This window comes from Eleutherodactylus coqui, chromosome 3, assembly GCF_035609145.1.
Source record: "Eleutherodactylus coqui strain aEleCoq1 chromosome 3, aEleCoq1.hap1, whole genome shotgun sequence".
Lineage (NCBI taxonomy): Eukaryota > Metazoa > Chordata > Amphibia > Anura > Eleutherodactylidae > Eleutherodactylus > Eleutherodactylus coqui.
In genome coordinates, this window is record NC_089839.1 from 222,350,194 (window position 1) to 222,376,976 (window position 26,783).

The 26,783-nt window shown below is 45.1% G+C and overlaps 1 long non-coding RNA gene across 1 annotated transcript in view; it reads left to right on the forward strand.

The window, feature by feature from the left end:
• Positions 1-19,985, forward strand: part of LOC136621463 (uncharacterized) — a 175,572-nt gene extending 155,587 nt beyond the window's left edge. Inside the window, exon 3 of the long non-coding RNA XR_010791241.1 lies at positions 19,756-19,985. This is a non-coding gene — a long non-coding RNA (uncharacterized lncRNA). The remainder of the gene's footprint in view (positions 1-19,755) is intronic.
• The last annotated feature ends 6,798 nt before the right edge of the window (positions 19,986-26,783 follow it).

Below are 26,783 nucleotides of genomic sequence, written 5' to 3' on the forward strand. Positions count from 1 at the left end.
TTGCAATGGGACGGGGAGGGGGTGGGAGCTTAGCTCTGCCCCACTCCCTCCCATTGCAAATGGCCAGAGGGGAGGACAGAGGAGGTGAGCCGGTAAGGGGGAGGGAAGGGAGAATGCCCCACGGCATTGCGGCCTCTGGGTATATGCACTGGGCCCTTTGCCATTCAGCCGTTTTTACAGTGCCAGCGGGTGTACGCAAAACGCCTACGGCCATGTAAGTGGGCCCTAAATAGCCTTTTAAATCACAGCGGGGATGGGGTGGGGGGTGTCCTGCATGCATGTGAACAAGCCCTGTGTGGAAAAAAAGGAAAGTACTATGTGCTGATACTCGGGCAAATCTACCTCATTCACGTGTGTTGCACTGAAGAGTACACAGTTGCGTATATGGATGTCTGAATAAGTTCTAAATCGTACAGTATAAATGACATGATCATTTTTCCTATGATTACGGCAATACCACAATAATGTATATTTTTTAGGTTTTTCCACTTTTGCCCAATTAAAATCCATTTTTTGGAAAATATTTTTTTCTTGCTTTGTTGCATTCAAAATCTCATACCTTTTTTTAATTTTCTATGGCAGTTTGCGAGGGCTTGTTTTTGGCTTGATGATCTGTGGTTTTTATTTTTACCATTTTGGATCACTTTTATTGCATTTTTTGGGGGGAGGCGAAATGAAGAAAAAACCATTTTGGCTCAGTTTTTTTAATAGTATTTGCCATGCAGGATAAAAAATGTGTTCAATTTATTGTACGGGTCGTTACAGTTGCAACATGTTTTTATTTACTTATTTTTTACAAAGAATGGAAAATGCACAAAAAGAGGGTTTTTTATTACTATTTTTTTTACTATTTTTATTTATTTTTTTACATTTATTATGTCCCTATAGGGGACTTGAACCTCTGATCCCTGTAGGTCTGTACTGCAATGTATTATTGCTAATAATTGCAATCATAGGCCATGGGAGACCCGGACATCAATGTCTGGCATCCAGTTGCCATGACAACCCATTAGTCCTCTGTGATTACATAGTGGAGGGCCAATAACGTCACCTTTACATGTTGAGATTAACATTGATTGCAGTATGTAATGGGTTAATAGCAGGGATTGGTGTTCTCACTGATTGCCGCTTTTGCAGCAGGAGGCTGGCTGTCAGTCAACAGGTAGCTGCCGCTACGGATGGCAGAGGCTCAGCTTCTAAGGTCGCTCCTTACATAGGACATAAGCTTATGGCCGGGTGAGGGAACCCCTTTCCAGCCAGGATGGAAGTTTACGTCCTATAGTGTTAATAGGTTAAGAGGCCACAGAATGAGAAAAAGGAAACTACTGTAGATACAATGAGGGTCAAAATATGGTTAGAATGACCCCACTGTAATGAGGCCAACAGGAGATGTGGACCGTCTTAGGGCTAAACCAGGGAGCAGAGTCAAAGGGCTTCTTCACTCCTAAAGGCATGGTACTACTTCACGCTGTTTTGCTGTACATTGCACAATGGTGTAAGGGGCTATTCTAAGGGACTAAAATGTTGCCATGGAGATGGACTGAAAATGCGCTAAAAATTGCATGAAAATTATCACGTGTAAGGGGGTGCCATGTAGTCGATAAAGACTGTTACTGTTCTTTTTACATAAATGTTTCCTGTAACTGTAAATTGTTTAGGTCTTTGCCCCCTGAGTGCTGGAAAGGGCAACCCATGCCTGGCGAAATGCGTTGGTACCCAGGGTGTGACATAAAAGAGCGACGGTGCCCTTTCTGTGGTGAGGGAGAACTCAGAGAAAACTAAAGTGAAAGTAGACTGTGGGAAAGCAGTGCACTGTATCTAGCCGCTGGCTGTGAGAGAGGTGAGGAAGCATCTTGAGAAGCGCACAAGCGTCTCCCAGCACTCAGGCAGAAAGAGGAGCCTCCGCAATTAATAAAGTTGCTTTCCGCTACAACAGGAGTAGGGCGATTGTAGGGCTTCTTACAAGGAAAGTGTGTTATCAGAGCATCGCCTCAAGCCCATGCTAGTCGTCTCTGGGATGTCATCTATACATGTGGCATCATGAATATCAGAGCTTGAGTCCTGCAGAAATTCCTGCTGTCCAACCGTAAACCCTAAGAGTAAGTCTCCCGACTATTTAAATTTTTTAAGTGGGGAAAAATGAAAAAGAAAATGCAATTGCGCCATTTTGGGTGGGTTTAGTTTTTACAGCACAACACTATCTACCAATGACAGTGGTGCAGGCTGAATCCTATTGAAGTGAATGGGAATCAGCCTGCAGTACCAACTCGGGCCATTGTGCAATGTAGGGAGATGTCTCTTCCCGCAACAAAATATCTAAAAGTGACACCTTTAACCCCTGCAAGGAGGTATGGACTTTCCCACAGGGGATCTCCAGATTGCTACTTGCAAAGTAGCTCCATTAGTAATGGCTGACATGTAGATATTCAGCACCAAGTTGTAGTATCAAGGCAGTGGGCAGAAATCATAGCCAGGGGATGCATGGATCAAACCAGGCAAAGTGTGGGCATAAATGGTAGACAGGCAGAGGGCAGGACGGACAGCAGGCAAGATGTCGTCAAGAAAACAAGCTTCATTGATACCAAACAGAATCAGGACTAACACACCTTTGCTGCTACAGGGACATAAGAGGCCTACTGCTTTGGCAGAGACTAATGGGTAAGGCAGCAGGCTCCTTAGGAAGCCTGGAGGACTTAGGCATTGACTGAAGACAGTTACAATTTGCGCATGCATAGAAGCAGGAAGCTGGTGCATGCGCACAACCAGTGCGGAGTGATACAACAGTGGAGTGACAACCAGGATACCAAACACCTGGAGATGTGAGCCAGCATGGTGTTATACCAACCTTGTTACAGAGAGATACAAGGCTGCTATGAGAAGTCGTCCAGCTTAATGGGGTATGATCAGCCTTGTAGGAGTCAAGGAAAGTGTGAATCTTGAATAGACTCCCCTCTTCCAAGATTCCTTTGGGAGCCTATGCTAGCTGCCGGAGAAGGGAGGTGGTAGGGAGTTTAGTAGTGTGACTGTTAAACTCCCTCCCCCTTCTCTTCTCCTCTCCGCCCCTTGCCTCTGTTTGCAATGGGACGGGGAGGGGGTGGGAGCTTAGCTCTGCCCCACTCCCTCCCATTGCAAATGGCCAGAGGGGAGGACAGAGGAGGTGAGCCGGTAAGGGGGAGGGAAGGGAGAATGCCCCACGGCATTGCGGCCTCTGGGTATATGCACTGGGCCCTTTGCCATTCAGCCGTTTTTACAGTGCCAGCGGGTGTACGCAAAACGCCTACGGCCATGTAAGTGGGCCCTAAATAGCCTTTTAAATCACAGCGGGGATGGGGTGGGGGGTGTCCTGCATGCATGTGAACAAGCCCTGTGTGGAAAAAAAGGAAAGTACTATGTGCTGATACTCGGGCAAATCTACCTCATTCACGTGTGTTGCACAGAAGCGTACACAGTTGCGTATATGGATGTCTGAATAAGTTCTAAATCTTACAGTATAAATGACATGATCATTTTTCCTATGATTACGGCAATACCACAATAATGTATATTTTTTAGGTTTTTCCACTTTTGCCCAATTAAAATCCATTTTTTGGAAAATATTTTTTTCTTGCTTTGTTGCATTCAAAATCTCATACCTTTTTTTAATTTTCTATGGCAGTTTGCGAGGGCTTGTTTTTGGCTTGATGATCTGTGGTTTTTATTTTTACCATTTTGGATCACTTTTATTGCATTTTTTGGGGGGAGGCGAAATGAAGAAAAAACCATTTTGGCTCAGTTTTTTTAATAGTATTTGCCATGCAGGATAAAAAATGTGTTCAATTTATTGTACGGGTCGTTACAGTTGCAACATGTTTTTATTTACTTATTTTTTACAAAGAATGGAAAATGCACAAAAAGAGGGTTTTTTATTACTATTTTTTTTACTATTTTTATTTATTTTTTTACATTTATTATGTCCCTATAGGGGACTTGAACCTCTGATCCCTGTAGGTCTGTACTGCAATGTATTATTGCTAATAATTGCAATCATAGGCCATGGGAGACCCGGACATCAATGTCTGGCATCCAGTTGCCATGACAACCCATTAGTCCTCTGTGATTACATAGTGGAGGGCCAATAACGTCACCTTTACATGTTGAGATTAACATTGATTGCAGTATGTAATGGGTTAATAGCAGGGATTGGTGTTCTCACTGATTGCCGCTTTTGCAGCAGGAGGCTGGCTGTCAGTCAACAGGTAGCTGCCGCTACGGATGGCAGAGGCTCAGCTTCTAAGGTCGCTCCTTACATAGGACATAAGCTTATGGCCGGGTGAGGGAACCCCTTTCCAGCCAGGATGGAAGTTTACGTCCTATAGTGTTAATAGGTTAAGAGGCCACAGAATGAGAAAAAGGAAACTACTGTAGATACAATGAGGGTCAAAATATGGTTAGAATGACCCCACTGTAATGAGGCCAACAGGAGATGTGGACCGTCTTAGGGCTAAACCAGGGAGCAGAGTCAAAGGGCTTCTTCACTCCTAAAGGCATGGTACTACTTCACGCTGTTTTGCTGTACATTGCACAATGGTGTAAGGGGCTATTCTAAGGGACTAAAATGTTGCCATGGAGATGGACTGAAAATGCGCTAAAAATTGCATGAAAATTATCACGTGTAAGGGGGTGCCATGTAGTCGATAAAGACTGTTACTGTTCTTTTTACATAAATGTTTCCTGTAACTGTAAATTGTTTAGGTCTTTGCCCCCTGAGTGCTGGAAAGGGCAACCCATGCCTGGCGAAATGCGTTGGTACCCAGGGTGTGACATAAAAGAGCGACGGTGCCCTTTCTGTGGTGAGGGAGAACTCAGAGAAAACTAAAGTGAAAGTAGACTGTGGGAAAGCAGTGCACTGTATCTAGCCGCTGGCTGTGAGAGAGGTGAGGAAGCATCTTGAGAAGCGCACAAGCGTCTCCCAGCACTCAGGCAGAAAGAGGAGCCTCCGCAATTAATAAAGTTGCTTTCCGCTACAACAGGAGTAGGGCGATTGTAGGGCTTCTTACAAGGAAAGTGTGTTATCAGAGCATCGCCTCAAGCCCATGCTAGTCGTCTCTGGGATGTCATCTATACATGTGGCATCATGAATATCAGAGCTTGAGTCCTGCAGAAATTCCTGCTGTCCAACCGTAAACCCTAAGAGTAATTCTCCCGACTATTTAAATTTTTTAAGTGGGGAAAAATGAAAAAGAAAATGCAATTGCGCCATTTTGGGTGGGTTTAGTTTTTACATCACAACACTATCTACCAATGACAGTGGTGCAGGCTGAATCCTATTGAAGTGAATGGGAATCAGCCTGCAGTACCAACTCGGGCCATTGTGCAATGTAGGGAGATGTCTCTTCCCGCAACAAAATATCTAAAAGTGACACCTTTAACCCCTGCAAGGAGGTATGGACTTTCCCACAGGGGATCTCCAGATTGCTACTTGCAAAGTAGCTCCATTAGTAATGGCTGACATGTAGATATTCAGCACCAAGTTGTAGTATCAAGGCAGTGGGCAGAAATCATAGCCAGGGGATGCATGGATCAAACCAGGCAAAGTGTGGGCATAAATGGTAGACAGGCAGAGGGCAGGACGGACAGCAGGCAAGATGTCGTCAAGAAAACAAGCTTCATTGATACCAAACAGAATCAGGACTAACACACCTTTGCTGCTACAGGGACATAAGAGGCCTACTGCTTTGGCAGAGACTAATGGGTAAGGCAGCAGGCTCCTTAGGAAGCCTGGAGGACTTAGGCATTGACTGAAGACAGTTACAATTTGCGCATGCATAGAAGCAGGAAGCTGGTGCATGCGCACAACCAGTGCGGAGTGATACAACAGTGGAGTGACAACCAGGATACCAAACACCTGGAGATGTGAGCCAGCATGGTGTTATACCAACCTTGTTACAGAGAGATACAAGGCTGCTATGAGAAGTCGTCCAGCTTAATGGGGTATGATCAGCCTTGTAGGAGTCAAGGAAAGTGTGAATCTTGAATAGACTCCCCTCTTCCAAGTCCACAAAAGATGGCTCTGTGCAGACTCACATGTTCCATTGAAAAAAGGTTTGGCCAACGTGAGAGATTATTCTCATCTCAGCAAATTATCGCCTATCCATTATAGAAAGGATAAGTTGATATCAGTGAAGGTCTGACCAGTGGGAAACCCACCTGAGATATCACCCCTAATGTCTCCTGAACTTTATGTTAGTGGTGGTGTCAGATGGAGATGCCGTGGGTCCACCAGCAGCTGATGTGGTCCTCTGAAGGGTGGGACCTTGCAATGATATAGGCAGGATAATGATAAAACAAAAGCTTTGATCCTAAACAGGTAACAGGTATACACACAGGAGCAGGATACAGAATCAGGCATATGCAGGCATGGATGGCTTGGGTCAGGAGCTGGAGCAAGCGTAGGGACAGAACACTAGCAAGTCACAAAGTATGGAATAGACACTGGACAGTGATCAAGCCATGAATGAACAAACTGACAGGGTAGACATAGCAGAACCTAAACTGAAACAGGTGAAGTATGGTGGAGTCCAACGCAGGAGAGATTAAAGTTGTCCGAGTTGTAAGATTTCTGCACAACCCCTTCTCCATGCAGTAAAATAACAAATGGTAATATACTCCACTATTCCTGCTCCCACTATGTCCCACGACAGTGCTTGTTCCCCCCGCTCTGGTCTCCGTTAACAGCTACAGAACCGCCCGGTTTCCAGAACATGACAGGCGCTGCAGGCAATAACATGGCTCAGCGATCGATTCCTGAGCTCTGTTATTGGCTGCAGCCCCTGTGGCGTCCTGTAAACCAGGTGGGGCTGTAACTGTAAACAGAGACAGGTTCGTGACAAGCTGCCGTGCAGGTGAACCAAGGCTCCATTAACGTCAATGGGTCCCACCAGAAAGAGCTATGTTCAAGCGCTTGGCAATCTCCCATTAATTTCAATTGAAGCGTGTTAAAGTGAGTGGGAATGCCAGAGATTGCAGAGTGCTTCCACTTGGCTCTCTCCATTGAGGTCTTCTGAAGTTAACGGAGAAAGAGTGCAATCACTGCTGTCAAAAAATTCTGGACATATTGGGAATAATATCTCAGGATTGTTGGGGGTCTCAGCTGTTGGATACCAGTCAGCAGCTTATCCCCTAACCTGTGGATAGTTTAGGGGATAAGTGAGATGGGAATGCCTTTTTAAATTCACCCAACCTTCTTTCAATGGGATGTGTGAGCCTGCCCAGAACCAACTTTTGCAGATTTGGAAAAGGGGAGTCTAAGCAAGTTTCATGCTTTCTTTGACTCCTAAGAGACCAATCATTTGGCACCAGGCCATACTCATAAGTAGTGATGAGCAAACTTTTGAAAAGTTTGATACTGCCAGTTTGCCGGTCCAAATTAGTTTAAACTGAACTGGATGTTCACCAAAACCCTTAAAACCGGTCTAGGAAAAAGAATAAAGATGGAAGGGAAAGAAGAGGAAGAGGTGGAAGAAAAAGAACAAGAAGACAAAGAAGAAGATGAAGAGCAAGAAGACAAAGAAGAAAATGAAGAAGAAGATGAAGAAGACAAAGGAATGAAAAAGAGGACAAAGACGAAGGTTCAGCTAAGAAGAACCATCCAAGGTTCAGGTTCAAACCTTTAGTAAAGTTCAAGCCAAAACAGGGTTTAACGGTTTCGGCTTGCTCAACTGTATCGATAAAACATGAGGCTGTGGTAGTGGTTAGGGCACCAAGTAATGTCTGACTAAGTTACATCAAGGAGACTAGAAGGATGAGAAGGTAGAAGAAATTCATTAGGCTGTGTTCTAGATCCAAATTTATGGTAATGTCTGGAGAACCATTATCTAGACCACTTCCATATGGAGGTAGTATGAAACCACTGAATATCCCTGATAGTGCAGGATATAGGAGCTGGAGTTCATCACTGATGGGATTTCTACATTATTGTTGGCTTTGGCCATTTTCCTGCAGTTTTCTTGGTGTTTCCAGTATTGTTACTTTCTCACAAGGTTACATCTGCACAATCCCCCTATTCTGTGCACGGAGAACTCCCCTGACAACCTAAGGACATTAAACATACACCTGTCATCCTCTCATCACCCTCCTCATTCTGCTGCCCACCTCTTGCATTGTCTATTTTGTGAAAACAGCTCTACTGGAAGCCGGTCCCGCTGCCTGATCCGTCCCACAGTATATGTCAGTGTAATCATTACTTTCTTTCACTCATGATAATTACTCGCTGACATGATACACTCCCTGGGTCTGTGCTCTCAGCAAATAGGCTACTGCTAGTATTATATTCCATTTCAGCATTTAACCACTTAGATGCTTTGTAGAGTACAGTAAGCTAATCCTGGAGAACCCATTGAATTCACTACCCCCTATATGAGATGTTCCAACAGCACTGCTCAGGCAGATCCTCCTTGTTCAGCAACTGGATAACAGAACTACAAGGTAGAAGAAAACATGGATGCGCGCAACTCTATATAAATATATAAGCTAACTGGCTCCTTTATTAGAACCACTGACCCTTTATTAGAGACCCCAACCGTTTATTAGATCTCCTGGCCCTTTATTAGAACTTTCAGCTCTTTAGTAGAGCCACTGGAACCTTTATTAAGCCTCCTAGCCCTTTATTAGAGCCCCCTCCCTTTATTAGAGGTCTTGCCATTTATTACAGCCCCCATTCCTCTATTAGAGCCGTCAACCCTTCATCAGAAACCCCAAACCTTTATTAGAGCCTCCATTCGTTTAAAAGAACCCCCGGCCCTCTCACGATTTCCCTCTAAGAAAATGATCCCCGTGACCCCGGAGAGCAGCATAAAATCACGTGACAAGTTTTCCGTGGATCAGTTGCAGTGTGAATCCACATTAGATGGGAAAATCCAGCGATCTGAGCGACTTCCAATGAGGTCTGGTCATCGGTGCTAGACTAGCCGGGGCCTCACTGCCAACCATGTGAGGTTATCTTATGTAACAGAGTGGAGAGTATACAGAGAATGGCGTGATTTGGGAAAATCCAGTGGAAGGGGATCCTGTGGCCGGAAACAACTTGTCACCGAAAGGGGTCAAGGGAGGATGTCAGGAATCGTTCTGACCAATAAACGTTCTACAGTCAGCCGAATATAATGCTGGTGCAACTAATGTCTGAATACATAACTTGGTGTTTTTTAGCTCAGATGGGCTATAACCGCAGACGACCAGTTCCAGCACCATTGTGTCTAGGAGAAACAGAAAGGTGAGACTTCGCAAAAAAGTGCAAAAATTTTATCCCTGAGAAGCAGAAAAACATCTGGTCAGATGGATCCAGATTTCCGTTGCACTGTGCTGATGGGAGGTCAGAATTTCGCGCAAGCAGCATGAATCGATGACCCCTTCCTGTCAACTGGCCAGAACGTGTCAGCACCACCATCTAATCTATGGAAACTACAAGAAGCTTCCTGTCCGCAGGGGCCGATATTCCTGTAGAAGGATTTAATCAACTAGTGGAATCTACACCACGGGGAATTGCTGCAATTCTGAACTCCTAAGGAGTCCAACACGCTACTAAATGGGGTCTAATGAAGTGGCCATTCAGTGTACCTTGATCAGGGTCTGTAGAAAGTTGGGTGATGGGCATTACAATGACTGCAGTGACTTCAGAGTCCTGAAATAGCTCTTTAATGATAAGACGTCCGTGTTACCTGTCACCACATTCGGATCCATGTCATGGCTGCCTTTTAATGAGGCGCGGTGCAGTTACAGCTGCTCTGTGCAGAGTTTTGTGTGGATTCAAATTAGCCAATTCCAGAAGTAACATTTCCTTAGAGTCAGTGTCAGCGCTCCCTAATATCTTCTTCCCCCATGATAGATGAACTAATGAATGAAATATCAGTATTTGTTGTGAGTAATACGAGTGAGATAATAAACTATGTAGAAAGATAATGAGCCAGGGGAGGGGAGGTAGAGGTGATGCGGGATGTGCCGCAGGAAGGAAGAGAAGCCGTGTTATTATTGTATCAGGCATTTATCTTACAGGTAATTCATATTACTCATGAATTCTAATTCTGCTGCCGTCCTCCATTCAAAGGTAATTATTACTTGCAAAATATGGGTTTTGTCTGCAAGGAACATGGTGTCTCTGCTCGCTGCCGATTTTGCAAGGAGCGAATAATAACGGGAGAAACGTTTTTTCACTTTATATTCCCTGAAGCAGCTTTGCTCTCATACAGGATTTGTTGCTTTTTGAAGAAGCAGCCATCACTCGCCAGGAGTCTGTAATCAACCTCAGTGACATTCACTCGAAGGTTTTCTGCATCTACCAGTCCATGTTGAAGGTGAAGTAACTACTCTGACTGGCCCCTTTATTAGACCCCATCTAGCAGCATGTTGGACTCCTTTGGCCTTCAGAACCGCAGCAATTTATATTGGCGCAGACTTCCCTAGGTGATGAAATCATCCTGCAGGAATATCGGCCCCTGCGGACAGGAAGATTCTTATAGTTTCCGTAGATTAGATGGAGGGGTTGACATGATCTGACCAGCTGACAGGAAGGGGTCATCGATTTATGCTGCTTGTGCCAAATTCTGACTTCCCATCAGCACGGTGCAACAGAAATCTGGATCCATCTGACCAGGTGATGTTTTTGCGCTGCTCAGTGATACAAGTTTTGCACTCTTTTGCCCGCTGGAGTCTCGTTTTTCTGTTTCTCTTAGAAACAATGGCGCTGCAACTAGTCATCTGCTGTTATAGCCCATCCGTGCTAAAGAACATGCAGCAGTATTACACAGGCGCAGTAACACTTTAATAGTATAATTGCTGTTTTATCTCCTTACCCTAAAATAGGCATACGTCCGCCCTCCTTTTTAAAACATCCATCATCTTACTTGCGTTAACTCTTTCTTATCCCAATCCCAGCTACCACACTAATAGAGGGGCCCGGGGTTGTAATAAAGGGCCTGGGGTTCTAATAAAGGGGCCCTTTAGTGTATAGTATATGACAATATCAAAGGAGGCAACCAATGTAGCTGAGTGAATCATTCATGGGGTCTACTCTGAGTATGATGGACCACAGTTCACAGTTGGACTTTTGATACATTTAAGTCCCACCAGAGTGAAATACAACATGTAATATTATTATGGAAGCACCTATAAGTGCCAGTAAGGGGGCGCTGTGGTTATCAATTTGCAGCGTCATTTATGGAGCAGTAATTTTTCTAGCAGCGTATAAATCCATTATTAAAGAATCCTTAACCCCTTAGTGATGAAACCTATGTTGGACCTAAGATCTTGAAAATAATTTGAGGGATTTTCATCTCCACTTTACAAAAGTCGTAACATTTTTCTGTACGAGGGTTTTTTTTATTGAGTGCCGAGCTGTAGTTTTCATTGATACTATCTTTTGGGTGTGTATAATGTATCTATTTATTTTTTCGGGAGGGCAGGGAGAAAAAACTATTTTAATTCTAAAATTTTTGATCACTTTTAGGCCTCTTTCACACAAGTGTTGTGATTTTTGCCCAGCCAAATCATGGACGAAAATTACAGGAGCGACAAAAAGCCTGTACCAAGTTACGGCTAAACCTTTCGTTTTCTTGCCCATTCACATGGCCGGGTGTGGAGTATATACGCCACAGCCCGGAATTCCTTCGGCTTGGAGAAATCTTCTAAAAGACTTCTAATGGCTCAATAGAGCCCGCTGACATAGTATAGCAGTGCTAGCCACCGCTAAACTCCCTCCCTTTGCTGGCAGCTCCCATAGGCTTCTATGGGAGCCGCCCGCTGATCGCGGGCCAAAAGATAGGGTAAGACCTATCTTTTCCAGCCGCGTCAAAACATTGACTGGCATATTTGGCCGCCGATGTCCTATCCTAGGCGTTTTCATGCGGCTAATAATCGGCCATGTGAATGAATGCATTGGAATACAATGCTTCACATGGTTGTGATTTTTTTTTTATTGTGGCTAAATTAGCCGCGTAGAAACGCTCGTGTGAATAAGGCCTTATGATGTGGCCAATGGTGGCCGGGATCATGGAAGCAGCCAAACCGGCTCAGAAAAACTCTATGGTAGCAACAGCAACACAGGCGGCATATATTCTATGTCATTAACCCCCTATGTGCCTGTACTCACACCATGTCTTGACCTGGCCGAATGTCATACGTGACTCTTTGCCTGACCCCATAATGCATCTGGTTGAGCACCATTGATCTACAGGGACAATTCCTACAATGCCCCCTAATTCTGCCTGGCTGCCTCTCTTGTATTCATACTTTGTAGATGTAAATGCTGTGTAAAAGCTTTATCTAATCCCGTGGAGAGCCGGATCTCGGCTACGCATGGCGGAGCAGCGGGCAAGTTAATTTGTGAGTTCCGTGTTTCCTATCAGTGTGAGGGAGGCTTATTTACACCCCAGAAGCTCTAATGTAACCTAATGGGCTTGTCCTGCTAACAGAGAATGTGCTATTTGCATTCCATAATAATTACCACCATTGCCATAACCCTCATTTAGCTTATTACAGAGCAATATGCTAATGTGTGTACGGAGGGGCGGCCGCCATTGATGGCTCGTGTAATGCAGCACGATCCGGCTCTTGTATTATTCTAGGACTATTTGGTCGGGACGAGCCGTCATTACCTCCTAATGTGGCAGTTACTTTATTTTCAATCATCTACAGAAATCTTCTCGCTCCGATCGCAGGCAGGCCATTCTTCTTCCTTTATTTTGGATATGGCGTCTGTTAGCTTAATTTTTCCAATATCCCCATAGAGGCTCTTTCTGCCGAAAGTAAATTAACTTCCAGACATCCCGAGGAATATGAACACCACTTGCAGTAGTATTATAGTAGAATTATTAGCGCAAATCCAGCATTCACTGAACCAATTTGGAGAAATTTCAATGTTGCAAAAAATCTGTTTTCTTCCCCAAAATCTCATCTTGCTGTGGCATAAGCACAGATTTGTGATCACTTTCTATATCCTCCTTATATCCACAATTGTAGGGTTGGCTTCTAGAAAAACACAAATCAATTGTGGATTTGCAGGATTTAATCAACCCTTTTGGATTCAACTTCTCACTATTTCAAGATCTCTGCATGCTGTGAGAGAAAAGGGAGATCTGCGTTTGATCCAATACTTTTCACTCCTGAACTTTTGTTCCTGTTGTATCCAGGGCCGGCCTTAGGCTGCACGGTGCCCTGTGCGAATTTGGCAATTGGTACCTCTGAAGCAGGTGGTGGTGTTATGTATGGTTTGGCGGTCACAGACGTGGGCGGCACATTTTATAAAAAAGCAAACTTTACTAAACAAACTTGATTCTGTGTCATTACATGTGGGGGATGGGGGGGGGGGAATATGTTTAACAATACAAATAACAGAATACACATACAACATTCTCCGTACTCCGTGCATGTTGGATCAATGCACTGTAGGTGCAGGACACATCTCCTCTGCTGCCCTCGGCGTCTCTTGCAGCCATATCCATTAGCCATAAAGGGATTATTATGGCAGGACAAGGCAATTTGTATTTGTACTTATACCTATTATTACTAACTATTGTCCTCGTAGTACTTCATACTCATCATAGTACTCCGTATTGGTCCACAGAATGTCAACCTTGCAGCCAAATATAGCATAGGTGCCAGAGCACTAACTAAATTTCAGGAGCTCCGCGTCACTGCAGATACACACCGACCTAAGGTGCGAACATCATCTCAAGTCTCACATACATCTTGTATAAGTGTGTAGCGCTGCCATCCCTGAAGCGCCCTGTCGCCCGTCACACCGTTTTACACTTCACATCATATCAACAAACATTCTACATCATGGGAACATCCTATAACTCCCATTATCTTAAAACTCAATATAGACATCCCTATACCGATAACCCACTGATCGGCCCACATACCTCAGATGGGACAGTTAATATCCTAAACACATTAAAAAGTCTACCATCTACAGCCAGGCCACTGTCTACAACTCGATCTGCTCTAGGCCTACAGACAGGGATGAACATTAATACTGTCTTAAGAGGAGGTTTTAAAATAGGTTTACCATCCCACTTCAATTGAGGATCAGATCCCCAGTTTCCTGAAGACTACTCCGATACACAAGAAGGAAGAACACAATTGTATACCTCTAGTAGGGACCTACCATTCGCAGCTAGAATTAAAACCGCTGACCGTCTGAACATCATATTCCCGGACCCTCCCCTTCTGTGTTACAGGCAACCTCCAAATTTGAGGAACCTTATAATCAGGAGTGCTTTGCCGTCTGACACACAAAAAAGAACTTATCCCTGTAAGTTAAGGACCTGCAAGACCTGCTCACATATACTGACTGCGGACAGGATACGGATCCCCAACAAACAACAGGATTATAAGATCCCGGGGATGTTCACATGTTCCAAGTCCAATGTTGTGTACCTTATCCTGTGCAGTAAATGTCCTATTGGGGGTCTTTATGTTAGAGAAACAGGACAAAGACTGAAACCGAGGATGACGTCTCACCGACACACAAAAACAGTAAGGCAGAATTACCCATGGCTGACCATTTTTCTAGTCATTGACACAACATAGAACATATGAAGGTTACGATACTTAAAGGCAATTTCAAATCTCAACATCATAGAAGAATTTGTGAGTACAAGTTTATAACCATCTTTGACACTTGGAAGAAAGGAATAAAAATCGCAAGTGGGTTCATGCATCAGTGGAGATAATGAGAAATCTATAGCAGAGTTAACACATAGGCCTGGTGACCCTCTAACACCAGATAATGTTCACATGCCTATTAGTAGACTAATTAAGTTTGTACTCTTCTAATCATCCTGTTCTGGTAGTGTTTTAAGTGCAAATTAATCACACTATAGGTTACGGTATACTACCCTTGATACACCAGACCGGGTGCCCTAGATCTCACCCACAACCCCTGTCCCTGCCTACTTGCCTCCACTCCTGGCTAACCCCAGGCGGGCAACTGGGCAGTGATCCCTACTGTCACTAGGGACCAAAAAAGGGATGCTGGCGTCCTCTCACCGAAGGGACAAAAGGTTTCAATAATGACTTATGAAAAACCCTATGAACCCTCCATGTAGCTGGCAAATCAAGTTCATAAGCAAGCGGGTTTACTACACGCGTGATGACAAAGGGACCCACGTAATGCGGCGCCAGTTTCAAAGACGGAACCTTTAATTTGAGATTTCTAGAAGACAAATATACCTTCTGTCCCATACTGTAAGGTTCAGATACTGACAGTCTCCTCCCACTACGCAACTACATACGAGCCCCCGTTGCTTCCAGGTTCTTCTGTACTTCTTTCCATACCCCCTGCAGCACATCTGTGGCGACATCAGCTGCAGGACATGCCGACGGAGTAGAAATAGCTGTAGGGAAGCGAGGATGCTGACCATATACACACAGGAATGGAGATACCCAAGTGGAAGAACAAGTAGGGCTGTTTAGCGCAAACTCTGCCAACGGCAGGAATTCTGCCCACTGATGAGCCTTTTCGCTAGCAAACAACCATAAATATTGCACTAAATCCTGGTTCGTCCGCTCAGTCTGACCATTAGTTTGCGGGTGGAATGCTGACGAGAAGGAAAACAACGTTCCCAGGTTTCTACAGAAGGCCCGCCAAAATTGCGCAACAAACTGAACACCGCGAACAAATACAATGTTTTCGGGAACCCCATGTAGACGAATGATTTCTTTTACAAAAATCTTAGAAAATTCTATCGTAGAAGGTAGCTTCAATAATGCCACGAAATGTGCCATCTTTGAGAAACGGTCTACAACAACTAGAATAGTGGTGAACTTCTGAGACTCAGGTAGATCGGTGATAAAATCTACCGATAAATGCAACCACAGACGAAAAGGCACCGGTAACGGACTCTTGGCCTCTCCGGACGACTAAAAACCTCTAGGCCCTCTGGCGACCATCTTACCAAGTCGGCATCCTTCTTGGTAAGATTGGTCAGGGGTTGAGCAATAACCGAATAATTCTTAATGAATCTACGGTAGAAATTTGCAAAACCTAAAAACTGCTGGAGAGCTTTCAGGTTATCTGGTCTGACCCATTGGGAGATTGCTGCCACTTTATCAGACTCCATTTGAATCTCCATGGGTGAAATCACATAACCAAGGAACGACACTTGTTTAGTACCAAAAATGCATTTCTCCAACTTCACAAAAAGTTGGCACCCACGCAAAAGGGCCAGAATCAGCCTCAGGTGCCACACATGTCAATTCCAGTCTGGGGAGCACACCAGAACGCCATCGAGATACACAACCAAAAATACCCCCAAGAAGTCATAGAAGACTGTGCTCATAAACCCCTGGAACACAGTGGGGGCACCACAAAGCCCGAATGGCATGACAAGACATTCAAAATGTCCGAATAAGGTGTTGAACACGGTCTTCCACTCATATCCCCGTCCCCGGATGCAAATTAAATTGTAAGTCCCCCTTTAAGTCCAATTTGGAAAACCAGTGGACCCCTACCACCTAATTCAAAAAAATCAGGAATCAGGGGCAAGGAGCACTGGTTCTTCACTGTAATTTTATTCAAAGCCTGATAATCCACCTAAGGCCTCAATGTCCCATCCTTCTTCTCAACAAAGAAGAGACCTGCCCCGGCGGGGGAACTGGACGGCCTGATATGTCGCTTGGCCAGAGACTCAGAAATATAGAACGTAAGGGCTTCGTGCTCATGCCCAGACAAATTAAAAATGGCTCCCTTGGGGATGGGGCTGTCGGGGATCAAATCAATACAGCAGTCCCACTCCCTATGGGGAGGCAAAGTCTCAAACAATTTCTTGGAATATACATCATGAAAATCAGACAAATACTCAGGAATAGATATGGTATCTGCTGAAAACATGAATATAGTAGCTAAGTGACTATGACAGGACAACCCCCAATGTGTCAATTCCCGAGTGGACCAATCAAATCGGGGATTGTGCTGTGCCAACCAGGGCATACCAAGCACTACATCAACGGACATGCTTTCCATTACCAAGAACAACAGATTCTCAGAATGGAGAACACCCACAGTGAACTGCAAAATGGGAGTCCTCCATTGTACAACACCTGCAGACAGAGGGGTAGAATCAATACTAGTGAAGCAGATGGGGATCTTTAACGCCAAGAATTCAGTCATCAGAGGTCTGACAGAACTTAAACTAATCAAATTGGCAGCAGCCCCCGAATCAGTAAAAGCTTGACCGGACCGAGTGAAATTCCGGAAGCCAATCTGTCAAGGCACCAACAACTTAGGGAGTACCTGTGATCCTAGGCGATCCTCCTAAAAATCGCCTAGGATCTGAAGTTTTCCGCCTGTTTAGACTGATGTTGGAGACGCTTCTGAGGACAGGTCGCTACACGATGTCTGGCTTTCCCACAATAGAGGCAGAGGTGATGAGTCATCCGGAACAGTCGCCATTCCTCAGTACTAACGTGACACTTCCATAGGCTCGGCACCAGACGTTGGCATGGGAGAAGTGGGTCTGCTGGATTCCCTAGCCCTACGAGCCTGATGTTCCTCTTTTCTAGATTTCAGCCTCCTGTCAGCTTTGACCGCCAATTCCATCGCATCATTGAGTGTCACGGGAGCGGGATGAGAAATGAGTAGATCCTTCACAGCGTCAGAAAGACCCAACAAGAACACATCTTTAAGGGTGCTATCATTCCAAGAGGCTTCACCTGCATACAGTCTAAATTTAGAGCAATAGTCCTCTACCCACTGCTGCCCCTGACGTAGAGACATGAGATGAGATACCGCCAACCCCGCACTGTCCGGCTCATCAAAAATACCTCCAAGTTCCCGAAAACACAAATCAACTGACTGCAGGCAAGCCGTACTCTCAGATAAGGAGTAGGCCCATGTCTAGAGTGGACCCCAAAGTAAGGACATAATCAATCCAACTTTCTGGGATTCTCAGCCGGAGGAGCGGGGCCACATCCAAAAATACAATACATGCCTGCTGAAAAACAAAAAACTTGCTCCTCTCCCCTAAAAATACCTCAGGAAGAGGACACTTGGGCTCGAGAACAGAAGGGGCGGTAGAAACATGCACTAACTCCCGCTGCTCCTGGGCCACCATACGACCAGACAGGTCTTGGATCACGACCACTAAATCCTGCAACTGACTTGCGAGGGTACTCATGACCTCCATTGGAGAGCAATTTTAAGGGCCAGTTATTATATTATGGTATATATCCTTGATACGCCAGCCCGGGTGCCCTAGATCTCACCCACAACCCCTGTCCCTGCCTACTTGCCTCCACTCCAGGCTAACCCCAGGCGGGCAACTGGGCGACGATCCCTACTCTCACTAGGGACCAAAAAAGGGACGCTGGCGTACCTAAATGGAAAGGGTAGAATACTGACAGAAAAGGCAGATGTAAATAACCAACACGAACAATACTAAACAGAACTGAGGCAGATGGAAAAACCTGTGGGATAATAGCAAGGTAGAGCAGACAAGTTGACAGAAGCAGGAGACAACAGAGGCAGACTAGCTAGCACACTGAGGGAATCCAATAACTGGCAGTGATTGTCAGTCTCTGCCCGACCTTTAAACAAAAGCCTCCACCCAGGGGCGGAGAGAGAGACAGCCAACTCTCAACAGAACATAATAAAAGGGAGCTTGTGCGTGGCAGCTGCACTCACAGGTGCGCACGCGCACGGTTCAGTGCGCCACCAGCACTGCGCCGCCCACACCAGCCAGGCACCCGCGCCGGGGGAACACGCCCTGACCGCGGGACCATGCACACCGTCGCCCCGGGAGGACCAGCAACCGCCGCATGGTAACACTATTCTGTGTATATATATATATATATATATATATATATATATTTCTTCAGATATTTCCTATTTGCCTGAAGAAGAACCCAAAATGGGTCCGAAAGCTTACAGTAACATCATATATTTTTGTTTGTCATTAAAAGGTCTCATGTAACAAGATTACTTTGTTTCACTTACTGAGAACAATCACTTCTTACTAAACATGAAGCATTCCTCTGCGTCATCTCATATCACAGTATGTGCTGCTTATAGTGACCATTACACAGTAAAAGTGCTCCCACTTAGCAGTAATGCCTTCTTTATGTCCCCATTCAGTAATAATACCTACTTTTGCCTCCAATCAGTAATACTGCCCCTTTTGTCCTCATACACTAATAATGCTCTGTTTTTCTCCCTTTCAGAAATAATGCCTCTTTTTGAAAATAATGCCCCCAATTGCCCCCTTTAATAAAGCCACTATAGACTTTCTATTGAGATTTTCTGTATATATCTATATACAGTAAGCTCCCCTAGTGGTGGCTGTATATATCTTTATGTAGTGAGCTCTTCCTAGTAGTGGCTGTATATATCTTTATGTAGTGAGCTCCTCCTAGTGGTCGCTGTATATATCTTTATGTAGTGAGCTCCTCCTAGTGGTGACTGTATATATCTTTATGTAGTGAGCTCCTCCTAGTGATGGCTGTATATATCTGTATACTATGAGTTGCCCCTCATGGTGGCTGTATATATCTGTATACAGTGAGCTCCCTCTAGTGGTGACTGCAAGCAGACAGAATTTATGATCTAACTCGATTTCTATGCGAGTGATATAGAGCTGTGTATCAGAAAATTATTCTTACCACTTTGAGGATATAATAAGCAATTAATCAGCATAAAACTTTGTAGCTATTTAGATAAGAATACAAACAAAACTAAATGGGTTTGAAGGGCAAACGTTGACTTTAGATGTTTGTCTTCACTTGCAGGAGATGCTCAGTCTCTTCCAACACAAACAGGAACAAGCTGCTCTCCCTCTAATGGACAGGATGAGGTTTGACCTCTGACCCCTGGCAGAATGAAGACATCTCTCAGTGTGTCATCTCTAAGGACGGCACCTAATAATGAAGAACGCTCCTCACAAGGCATTGCCTCCGAGCCTTGCATCCTCATAATCTCATCCCTCCAATCTTAATTCCATTAAGAACATTCAGCCGTAATAAAGAAATAATATAAGAAACACAAATAACAAATGATTCCTATAATCGCCGACTGTAATGGTTCTTTTCAGCGCGAACCGCGAAGGGATGCAGAACAAAACACGAACTGACGTGCATGATTTCTGATCTGCTTATTTAAAGTCTGCACGGTTTTGCAACCACTTTTAATTGTTCTATTGCAGCTGAAAATGTGAAGCATCTTTGCAAATAGTCAATTAAAAATCTGCTACTGTTTTGTGCCTACAGCTCCTATGCAGAGCTGTATGCCTCCACAGCGTCTGATCCTGCAGTCTTGTGTTCCTCTCTTCCATCTATTTAGTCTTCTACTGTCTGTAGATTATCATGAGGAGGACGCATAGGCAGCAAAGTAATGCAGGACCGCAGGATCAGACTACATAAGGACTGTTTGTCGTCTGTAACTATGGAGACACATAGGTCTGTATAGGAGCTGCCAGGGGCACCCTTGCCATGAGGTGACCTGAGCCTACCACCTCAGGCGGCAATCTGCAGGACCTCAGAGGGGCGTTGGGTTACCACCTGGCCGGTATTTCTTTTTTACCAGCAATATTAATGGCCGTTAAAAAATAATTGCCAGCTGAGAGCCGGCCAGCAACTCCACAGGCATTGTACTCACCCAGACTACAGCTCTGGTCAGGTGGCTTCCGCACTGTTATTAGAGGCTGTAACCACTGACCTCTGCCCCCTGGCATCTGTGTTCCTGCATGCAGATGCCCGACCGTATGCAGTGCAGACAATGAGGGGAGAGGTCAGTGGTCACAGCCTCTGATGACAGCATAGCTGCTGCCCAACTGGAGTTGCATTGCCTGTGGGGTTGCTGCTCATCTGAAAATTCAGTAGGGAGGTCACTGTTACTGCTGGTGCTACTATAGGGGAAACTATTAATACAGGGGTCACTATGACTATTAGGGCCACTATGAGAGACACTATTAATACTGGAGCCACTTATAGGATCACTATGTCTACGGAGACCATTAAGGGGTCACTATTACTGGGGTCACTAATAGGATCACTATGTCTACGGAGACCATTAAGGGGTCACTATTACTGGGGCCACTAAGGGGGGCACTTATTATTGAGGTCACTACTTGGGGCACTATTACTTTGTCACTTCAGACAAGTCTCAATGTTTTAAATATGTGTTGGGTATCTTGTGCGTTGTCACAGTCAATGTCTGTAAAATGAGTATTTTTTTGCAGGGGTGGGAGTGCGCTTTCACACTTTGCCTCAGGAAACATAAAGATTTGGGGCACGCCTAGGAGCTGTGGACACTAAATAACAGGTTTTTTTTTTTTTGTCAAAACCATTTATGAAGTTACTTAACCCTGTTCATTGATGTTCTGCATCCAAGTCACATTTTGCAGTTCTGGTATTCCCACTTTCAAAAAAAAAAAAAGACGTAACTTTTTTATCTTTCCAGAGAAATATCTACATGAAGGCTTGTTTTTTGTGGGACGAGTTGCATCTTTCAATGATAACATTGAACATACCATGTAATTTATTGGAAGACTTAACATTTTCAAAGTGGGGCAAAATGGGGAAAAAAATACTATTGCAGCATTTTGGGGGGTTATTTTTTACAGGGTTCATGGTATAGTACAAATAACGGGTTGTCTTCATTCTGTGGGTCAAAATTATTACAATGACCTGCAGTTTGTATTGATACCATTTTGGGGAACATTAGTTCGCTTTCAATTTTTACTTGGAGATAGATTGACCAAAAAGCACAATTCTGCAACAATTTTTTTTTCTCCTGACAGAGTTAACGATGTGGGATTAATAATGTAATATTTTAATAAACTGAACCTTTATGTAGGTAGCGATACTGCAACACCCCAGAAGGGTGACCCTAGGCACCTGGCCAATGTGAAGAGCTGGGAGGGATAAGTGCTGACTTGTCACGGTGGCACTTACCAGGCTCTGGTCCCTGAGGGATGACACGCGGCCAAGGCCTGAGTAGGATAGCAGACCAGCTTCGACACCCCTAGGATAGGGAATGCCAATAAACAGGGTGAGGGGGGTAGTAGTTATCACTCGTGACGCCACCGTTCCCACACACTCATATGCTACGCGGCAGAGAAATGAACACAGAAACTTGTGTATCGTACTCTGGGTCCCCAGGAACGGTTAGGGCCCGGTATAACTTTTACTGAATGAATAACTCTTTATAACAGGTAATGCAGGTACCATTAGCTTTAGAACATTAGCAGGCTATAGCTCAGAATAAATACAGTCCTACAGTCCAAGTTATCTGTATGTCACCAGATCCTGGATTGGAAGCACTCCAGAGGAAGAAGGGGGGTAGGAGTCACTCTGCAGACTCTCTGGCAGACAATTATTAAAGGAAGGCTTAGCCAATACACACCCCGCAAGGCAGGCACGTGGGTGTCACAATAAAGTAGCTCTGTGCGGTGATCCTAACAATGGACGGCCGCACAGGTAAAGCCTGTAGCGTGAGCGGGTACCTGTTTAGAACTTTTGGTAGGGCTCTCTCTTTCTCTGATGGTGGGACTCACTCCTTCACATCCACACTCCCAATACTACGGGATGATGCTCTTCTTCCTCCATCTTCACCTATATGAAAGCTGAAGATGCTTCTATGTGGCTCTGTGTTAGCACTCTCTTCTCCTGAAGATGAATCTCTTTCCCGCTTGCAATCTCTCACATTGATAACCTCAATTGTACCACATGACAAGATAAACTGATACATCTACATGCATGCAGTGATTTTATTAAAGTTAACCTCTCAAGCGCCGCAGCTGTGCAACACACGCACACACTGGATATAACAAGACAAGCTTTGCACAGTGCATCTACATAGGACAAAACATGTATGACATTTATGGAGGGGACCAGGATGGTGTTCTGGGCCACTACAATAGCAATTTTTAAAATGCTTCTAATTTCTTGATGTGATGACTGGGAAAAGGGTTTTTTAAACTCTTAATATTTTTTATTTTTATAGAGGACTTGGACTTGTAATCATTTGATTACTAAAGGAGTATAATGCAATACTATGGTATTGCATTGTACGGTATTCTAACAGGCTGCCTATTAAAGATGTGCTACAGGCACATCTTAATAGGCAGAAATACATGGCAACCCTGAGGGCCTGCAGAAGGCCTCAGGCTGCCATGACACCCAAATGGCACCATGTGGGGCGCCGTTCTGGATATTTAAAATCCGATTTATTGGGACATTTAAATGCTTCTGTCAGAACTGACAGTGGCATCTAAAAAGTTAACAGGCTTCCTACACAACATATGCTGTGGACAGTTAGGACCTAAATAGCCATATGTGTGTCATGAAAGTGTTAATGTTACCTTGCAATACTTGGTGGCCTGTAAAGGCTTTTGTCCTGAAGATCATTCCTGGGTGGCTGCACGTGAAGTTCATGTTCCAGTATTGGTGCGGCATTTCCACCGTCTGTTTTCGGATAAATCTGGACATGGTGGCAGGCTCCCTGAGGTCCCCCGTCAGTCCCCCGGGGGTACTGTTAATGTGCGGCGGTTGCTGGTACTCCCGGGACGGCGATGTGAGGGGTCCCGCGGTTGGGGAGCGTTCCCTCGGCTTATTGTCGGGCTGCCGGGGGCGCGGGTGCCTGACTGGCGTTGGCGGCGTGGTGCTGGTGGCGAGCGCACCTGTGAGTGCAGCTGCCATGCACGAGCTCCCCTTGGTTGTATTCTGTTGGAAGTTGGCTGTCTCCCTCTCTCCGCCCCTGGGCGGAGGCTTTTGTTTAAAGGTCAGGCAGAGACTTGCAATCACTGCCAGTTATTGGTTTCCTTCAGTGTGCTAGCTAGCCTGCCTCTGTCATCTTGTCTGCTATACTTTGCTATTATCCGCCAGGTTTTTCCATCTGCCTCAGTTCTGCTTAGTATTGTTCGTGTTGGTTATCTACATCTGCCTTTTCTGTCGGTATTCTACCCTTTCCATCCAGGTACACCAGAGTCCCCTTTTCGGTCCCTATTGAGAGTAGGGACCGCCGCCCAGTTGCCCATCTGGGGTTAGCCAGGAGTGGAGGCAAGCAAGCAGGGACAGGGGTTGTGGGTGAGATCTAGGGCACCTGGGCTGGCGTATCAAGAGTAGTATACCGTAACAGTTAAATTGTTATTTTGGCCCTTTTCACGTGTACTTGTACTTCTGTTGTCCAGCTCCATCCTCGCATTGAAAATACTGCAACTGCTGGATTCGGGCAAATGTCAGACGCGAATGGTGCCAGATGTACCCCACTGACTGAAATGCATTGGAGCTGTCCCCCGTCCCATATTCGTGAATGGAGCGGTGGTCACGCATGCTTCATTCACATGGGGAACCTGGAGTGTGTAGTTGTTGGGAGTAGTTTGGATGCCAGCAGTTGGACCCCCTTTCTGTGGACTAGGGTAAAGCCTTTAAGGCTGCTTTTACATGGCCAGGAAAATTGTGTGAGACGCACAAACTTTGCACGAATATGAACCCTACTACTTTCAATGGGGTAATACACATGAACAAATTGGGGCATGTCCTAGCTTGTGCATTTCCTCGCATCACATTGCCCATTGTTATTAATGGTGCTGGTGGCAGCATTGCACCACATGCTAGGTGCACGCGGTGCGATGTGAGGTTTCTCCATTGAAAACAATGAGAGAAACTTTGCAATCCTCCGGCCTGGCTGTCAGCTGCGGCGGAGAATCGCTACTTCCCCGAAGTGATGCAAGGTGCTTTTGATATAAAAACACCTCGCATCGCTGGAAATCAGATGTAAGGCCGCCTGCAGACGGCCTGGTCGGATACGGCTGTGAGAATTCTTGCAGCGGGACCCGACCCGAGCGCCTGCAGAGAGCAGCGTGGCACTCACCTGCTTCCGCGGCTCCATCTCTTTCATGTGCTGGCTGCTGGGCTTTCATGTGCTGGCGGTCGGGGAGTGTCATTTCTGTGTGGGGCTCTGCGAGCCCCGCACAGAAATAGGGAATGCCGCGGTTTGTTTTCTGCGCGTGATCCTATGTTTTCTAACGCAATCCTATGGCAGCTTCCACGGGTGGAAATTCTGCAGGAAATCCCGCTGCGGAATTTCCACCCGTGAGCAGGGGGCCTTAGGGAGTGTGATATTGGGCCGTGATTCACGGACTGCTATCGCACTCGCCCGTGTGAAGTTACGCAGAAAAGCCACATCAGACATTTTTACTATTAGAGCTTAAACACATGGGCGTGTTTTAGTCCCGTTTTGCGGCTGTCAAAATCACGGACGCATAATTGGACAAAACAAAACCATTGATTTCAATGGTTTCATTTCCACTATCGGGATTCTCGCCCGTTAATAGTACCTGCGAGAAAAGATAGGGCAGGACCAAAACCTGGTTCATGCACTAATACGATTTCTAGCAGCGAGTGTATTAGTGAATGCGCCCACGTCTTTTTGCCCTCAAAGTAAATGGGATTAAAGCAAATCCTGTTCACATGTAGAGGGCAAAAAAGCTGCAGATTTTCTCCTGTAACTGTACTGGAACTTTAACCTGTGTTTTGCTATGTTTCCACAGCAGAAATTCCTCTGCGGAACCCCAGTGTTTCTGCAATGTGTGAATGCAATTATGGGCTTTTACAACAAATGACTTTAATCAATAGTAAAGGTGATAAAACTCTGATCAGTGGGGTCTCAGCACTGAGACCCCCACTAATACCTGTGTCCTCCTGTTCTCACTGCACCCACCTGCAGTAATGTGGAGAGTGAATGCAGCAGCGGTCACACATGCAGAGAATTCTTCTGTTTCATCTGTTTCCGCTTCACAGCATTGAAAATGGATTTGTTTTCTTGTGCAGCCTGGTAAAGATGAGCTAAAGGGGATGTTGCCCTTCTGCACTGTAGGAGGTGATTATGCTCCACTTGGGACACCTGCACAGGGTGGTCCTTCAATGGATGGTTAGCACTGTTGCCTTGCAGTGCTGGAGCTCTAGGTTCCAACCTCAAAGACAACATCTGCATAGACTTTGAAAACTCTATGCAAATGTTGTCCTTGGTCAGGTTTGAACCTACAACTCCAGCAAGACAACAGTGCTAAGAGTTTAGCCACCATGCTTCTCCTTTCTCCTTCTTCCTCCTCCTCAGGAGCAGAAGAAGAATGTTAAAGAGAATGACAAGAAGGAGGAGGATGAGGAGAAGAAGAAGATCAACTCCTCCTTTGGAGAAGGAAGAAGCATGAGAGTTAAGAAGGAAAAGAAGCATGGTGGCTCAATAGTTAGCACTGTTGCCTTGCAGCACTATGGTCCTAGGTTCAATTCTGACCAAAGACAACATCTGCATAGAGTTTGTATGTTCTCTTTGTTATTCTCCTCTAACAGAGAAGGGAGAACAAGCATGGTTGTACAGTGGTTAGCACGGTTGCCTTGCGGTGCTGGAGGCCTAGGCTTAAATCTGACAACATCCATATTGAATTTTTCAAAGTCCATACAGATGTTTCCCTTGGTGAAAGTTGAACCTAGGACCCCAGTGAGGAGGAGGAGGAGAAGAACACAGGTGTCCTAAGGGGAGCACAAAAACCTCCAATGATTCTCAGGAAAAAAACTAGAAATGAGAACTGCATTACTTTCCAATTTTGTCCATCTCCCATTGCCTACAGTGCAATAGAAAAAGGGATACGTTTACATTCTGTTTTAGTAACTGGAAACAAGAGCAAAGCAGGCTGAGCTTTTGTTCCAGTGCGAAAAACGGAACAGAGATGGAAAATACAGAAGCAAATTGAAATGGAATTTCTATGGGCTGCAAGACTGAAACATTTTCTTTACATTTTGCTGTTCCCACAACGGAG